Source organism: Acomys minous (assembly GCF_964271855.1).
Source record: "Acomys minous genome assembly, chromosome: 15".
In the NCBI taxonomy this organism is placed as follows: domain Eukaryota; kingdom Metazoa; phylum Chordata; class Mammalia; order Rodentia; family Muridae; genus Acomys; species Acomys minous.
The window spans coordinates 51,583,503-51,589,502 of record NC_140497.1 but is presented as its reverse complement, the minus strand read 5'-3'; the positions used below and the strand labels follow the sequence as shown (position 1 = coordinate 51,589,502).

The following is a 6,000-nucleotide window of genomic DNA, read 5'->3' as shown; positions in this document are numbered from 1 at the left end:
CAGGCCCTGTGGATGCCAGACATTCTTCTGGACACTGTACATTCTCAGTAGACACTGAACATTCTAGAATATTTTAAAATGGTCTCACATTACTAGAATACTTTTAAAATGACAAGAACCAGAAATTTTGCCAGTTGTAGTGGCTCATGGCTTTTAAGCCAGCATTCAGGAGACGGAGGCAGGAAGGTCAGGAGTGCCCAGCCATTTGGGTTTTAGTTAATTTCATATGTACTTGAGTTGAAAATCAAGAAGAGTCATCTCAGCATCCATGAATTAAAGCCACAGAAGTTTAAACATCAAGGAGTACACAAACCAAATGGCATTTGAGAATTGAATGTCAAAACTGACCAAATAATATCATGGCAGAAGTACACGGGGCCACCAAATAATTAGAGTCAAAGGGAGAAAGACTCTTGTGATAATCCCCTATTTCCATATGAGCCCCCAGCCTAGCCAAGTGGATAGAAGAACTTACTGTATTCGTATACAGTATTGATGATGAAATTTCAGAAGGCATATTGAGGACTGCCACTCCACAGAGATCAGGATCACTTATCGACTATCCATCCTGCCTACGGAGTTATTCTGACAATGAGTCTTGAGGAAATTCCTTAGAAGTTTTTCTTACCTCTTCTGAGACCTCATTTGATTCTCTCTATATATTGGCTTTACTCCAAGACATGGAAGACACACAGAGAATCTTTTGAAAGTTCTGTAATTATAATGGAAATTCTTGCACAGTAAAAAAAAAAAAAAAAGGAAAGAATGATAAAATGTCCTACTCGTAAGGCTTGGGAATGCAGCTTGCTCTTAGAGCATGCGCTCAGCATGTGGAAAGCCCTTGACCTGCTCCCAGAAACAGATCGAGTTTTCTGTTTCCCTGAATCATATAGAGACAGTGTCCTCTACAGTCTAGAAGAAGTGTGCCCAGAGGGAAAGGTTAAAAGCATGTCAATTCCGACATTGTCTGAAGACACAAAAGGTAGTAGACCAAGATTTCGTTAAAGATGTAAACTCTCAGGTGACAAATATGACTCTATCAATGAAGGCCTCTAGCAGGCCCAAGCATGGCAAACATAGCACCAACAGGTTTTGCTCTTTACCCTTCCCCCTCCTTTCCTAACCCTTAGGTTATATTCCTAAAGTTAGCCCCCAAGTTCTACTCCCTTATTTGGCCACTGACTCAGTCCTGAGACAAAACACCAAGGTCCAACCATCAAAATCTGTCATTTGGCTAACGTGGCCAGCCAGGACTTACCAACTCACCCTAGCACAGACTCCTCCTTTTTCTCCTTAAAAACTTACTCTGGAAAAAACAACAACAACAAAACACCTGCTGCTGCTCCTCCTTGGTATCTGAGGCGGTGAAACCCAACCCTCAAACTGATTGAGGTCACATACAGCACACTCCTATCAAAGCTGGGTGTGGCAGCCTGTGCCTCTCATCCCCCAATGCCGCTGTCTTTGTTCTAGCTGCTTCCAGTGCCATCAAGAAAGACCCACTGAAACAGGTTATGTATTTGAATTCTTTGAGGTCCTACCTAGTCTTTCTGAAACTCTTTGTTTTTTCTTTTAAATTGCATGTGTGTGTGTAGGGAGCAAAGTTCAACATGAAGAAGTTAGTTCTGTCCTCCTGCCCTGGAGAATCCCAGAGATCAAACTCAGGTCATCAGGCCTAACAGCAAGTAGTTTTACGTCCTGAGCCACCTCATCAGCCAGTCTTTATTTATTGTCACTTTATTCTAAGGTTAGCTTGGAGTTTCTGTGTGGCATCTGCAACGCTCCTCATTGCAATGATAATTTTTATTTCATACGATCTGGCTGTTATTTCACAAGTGTTTTTCCCTTCTTTTCTTCCTTCCTTCCTTCTTCCTTCCTTTCTCACTTAGGCTTAGCCAGATTTACACTGACTTGTATACATACATGTACACACTACAAGTCAAGATTCACGTATGAAAAAGATATGGTTTTTTATTTTTTTATTTATTTTATTTATTTATTTATTTATTGCTTTCTGAATTTGGGTCATCTCAATTAATATAACACTTTCCAGGTCCATCCAAATACTTTATATATCCTGGAATTTTCACTAACAGAAAATAATATAAGAAGAAAGGTCAGCCAGGGAGCTCCTCGCTGTGGGGTGACAGCAGAAAGCTCTGAAAATACCAGGGTGAACACAAATGCGGCTCAGCAAGCAGCTACTAAGTCTGAAAAGCTACCCATTTACTAAACTCTGTCACTCAGGTCTGGCTGTACCCTTAGTTAAAGAGTTGATCACAGTCATATCGGTCACACCCACAAGCCACGTGTGCGCCCGCCCACAGGTAGTGTTCGCTCGCTCTGGATCGTATATATTAGTGGTGTTTGCAGATAGGTGTGTGACAGAAAAGTAAACAGCCAAATGTCCACAGCATTTCCTGTTTCCTCGTCAATTATTCTCAAGGAAGTACGTTTTCGTTTATTTATTCTTTGCCTTGAGAATACAGATTCGCCTTGAAGGAGTCCTGATTAAAAGGCAGCTAGATTAGTGAGCTTCGCCCAATGAACCAGCGCCAGAAGGCCGCGTTTTCTGACCTGGAATGGAGCAAAGGAGAACGTGTACCAACGGGCGCAAGCCTAGTCCTGACCCAACACACTGAAGACTCTGTCTAAAGCAGCCTTCCCGGCCCCTTCCTGGCTTCTCTCGGGACAGGAATGTTTCTGGTAAGTATTTATAAGATTCCAGTATTTTCTTTGACTCAAAATGGAACTTTTCTTCTTTATTTATTCATATTGACTGCTAAGATGTTTCCCTTACCCAGATACATGAAGCTCCTGCCCACTCACTGCTGAATATATTTTTAACTGTTAAAAAAATATATATGTATATGGCTCAAGAGGAAGGAGGACAGTGTCTGCCCTATTTTAAAAAAAAAAAAATGCCTTCTGAAAGGACTTCCCTTCTCCTTTGCTAAGTTTCTCTTGTTCATCCTGATTTTTCTTCCCGCAAGTTAGAAAATATGTGTTTTTGTTTAATTCGTGAGCATTTAAGCTACCTAAATTAAACCACAGGTCTTTATTCAGTTCTTGTGTATTCTGGAAAATATGATGCAATGAATTAAAAAAAAAACAATTACAAGGGAAAAAAGGCCCAGAAACGTAGCTAAATAAGGCCCTTCTTATTTTAATATTACAATTAGAAGCAGATAGATGATAGCATTCCCTTTTGCACATATATTACTTTTATATAGCAAATGTCTGATTAAAAAAAAAATCTGTGGCCAGCATTTTTTTTTCTAAATATTCAACTTAAAAGTTTTAGGAAAGATGTGAAGGCATGCACGTGTCTCCAAACTTCAAACTGACATATCAGATCGGTACATAGTGTGATAAATTGGAAATTATGCTTGCATCAGGACAGAGAGCAGAAAAAAAGATTCATTATTAACAATTTTAAGGCTTGTTGGGATACAATACTTACAGAATATATATATATATATATATATATATATATATATATATATATATATAATGGGTTTTTTTGTCCCTAGAAGTCTAACCTAGATTGAGTTATGTCGACCTTCAGTAGCAATGTCTTTGTGTGGTCTCCTTTTAAAAATTATTCAAACATGGAAAAAATGGACTGACTGCACCAAGAATGTCTGAATCCTACTATGTGGACCTCATGATTAGCATCCTGTTATGTTAGCGGCCTCCCTTGTTGGCTGCACACCACCTATCTATATATCCATTTATCTTTGTTATTTCTATGATGTGTTATCAAGATAAAGACCTCAGTAAACTTACATCTCAGCACTTCAGAAGGTATATCACGAGAATTCATCATGGTTCCTGCGATAAAACTTCATGCCCCACAACATTAGGAACAGCATGGTGAGGGGGTCTGGAAGCACTTGGAGTTGGGGGGGCGGGTTGGGGGGTATGTGAAATTCTCAAGGAAGAAAATTTAAATGGCCCTTCAAAAAATTCTTGTCTAGCCCAGCATAGTGGTGTACATCCTTAATTCCAGTACTCAAGAGGCAGAAGTCAGCAGTCACAGTGGATTTGAGGCCATCTGAGCCTAGTCCAGTTTTGGCTATTACGCATAATAATGGCTGTTATGAATCTATGCAAGTATTTCTCTAGACGTGTTTTCGGCCTCTAGGGTAAAATATAGGAATAAAATTGCTAGGCTCTAGTTAATTGTCATTTTGATTATACAAAACATTTCATATAATTTTAACATCCTCAAAAACATTGTTTGAAGCTAAGCATGGTAGCATGTCTTTAATCACGCAGGCTGATATCTGTGAGTGTGAAGCCATACTTACCTACAGTGAGTTTCAGTCCAGTGAGGGCTATGTAGTTAAGCCCTGTCAAAAAAAAAAACAATTTAATAATAATAATAATAATAATAATAATAATAATAATAATAATAATAATAATAACTAGTAATTGGACTTCATGATATAGTATAAGTAAAATATTCCTGTCACCAAAATTATTACAAAAAATATAAACAAACAATTTCACTTTAGAAGCTACAGATAACAAACAGAACAGTTCCCTTAATGTATTTCCCTTCTTCGGTAGTTCCTTCATTAAGCTGTCATCATTACCATGAAATAACTACTTGCAATCCACTTTTGAACTTTAGCAGGGCTTATCATGTCAATTTACAAAGCTGGTCAAAATATGGATGCCCTTTGGAATCTAGCAATCCAGTCTCAAGGCATTGATATGCACACTCTAAGAAGCCGTGGATAATTCCCATAGCTATATGATTTATAATTACAAAGGGGTGGGTCAGTGAAGATGGCCTCTGGCAGATGTACCTGAAGTACAGGAGGTTGCCTGCACATCAAACTCAAGACTCAGTTTAATGAGGCCTCTTCTCCTTTGCCTTGTCTCCTCCCCACAACCTCACCCCACCCCCACCCCATGCCACCACTTCCAGGGTTCTAGAAGGAAACTTGTACAGAAGTAACAACAACAATGAAAACACAACACTCCTTCGGACCCTGCACCACTCCCTTCCTTCACAGAGAGTTCCACACAGGGCCAGGAAGTCATGAAATGAGCAACTCCGAAACGCTCAGAAGGCAGAGAGGCAAGTAGATCTCTGTGACTTGGAGGCCAGCTTGATCTACACAGCATGTTACAAAGCAGCCAGGTCTACACAGTGAGACCTTGCCTCCAAGGGGGAAAAAGTGTAGGGGGCTCCAGCATCAACCTGGACTCCAAGACACAGGTCTAACATCCTAAATAAACAGTGATTCTGAATGAGGTGTGGGCACGCATGCCTCCTGTCTTTTACAGTTGTCTCATTCAAATAAGATAATTTAATGAATGTCTAAATTCATCAAAAAGACTAAAAACACGATTTCAACAATACCTATAGAGAGCCAGGCCAGGTAGCCCCCGCTCTGAATCCTAGCACTGTAGGCACCACAGCGGGAGGATTTCTGTGAGTTTAATGTCAGCCTGCCTCAAAACAAACAAAATGTGCCCAGGAGGTAGAGGCAGGAGGACCAGAAGTCCAAGATCATTTTACATACAAGTCCATGGCTAGCCTGGGCAACAAGATAAAAAGCGTTTCTTTATGTGGGGCACACAATTCGATCCTACCAGACTGAAGCATAGGACTCACTAGGCTATAGAGAGCTATGATTCTACCCTCTCAGCAGCATGATCACTTCAGGGGGTTGGAGAGATGGCTCAACAGTTAGAAACACTCAGCTGCTCTTCCGAGGGTCCTGAGTTCAATTCCCAGTGTCCACACAGCAGCTCACACTTGCATGTAGATGTACATGCAGACAAAATACCCATATACATAAAATTAATTAATAGTTTTTAAATGACCGCTTGAAAAAACCTACAAAGGAGGAAGGAGTTCTGCAGGTTATCGCTTTCATGTTCAAGACAGAGCTCAAAGTTGAAAAGACCGTGGAGATCAGTTATTTTTCAGTCCCAGAAGGATTCTAATTGTTTTGCTTAGAGTCTGACTGACTATCTAGA

At 40.1% G+C, this 6,000-nt stretch overlaps 1 protein-coding gene across 1 annotated transcript in view; it reads left to right on the top strand.

Annotated features, from left to right (window-relative positions):
- Positions 1-2,362: 2,362 nt before the first annotated feature.
- Positions 2,363-6,000, top strand: part of SMIM31 (small integral membrane protein 31) — a 42,479-nt gene continuing 38,841 nt past the window's right edge. The window contains exon 1 of the mRNA XM_084759825.1: positions 2,363-2,706. The gene's annotated coding sequence lies outside the window, so the exon portion shown is untranslated. The remainder of the gene's footprint in view (positions 2,707-6,000) is intronic.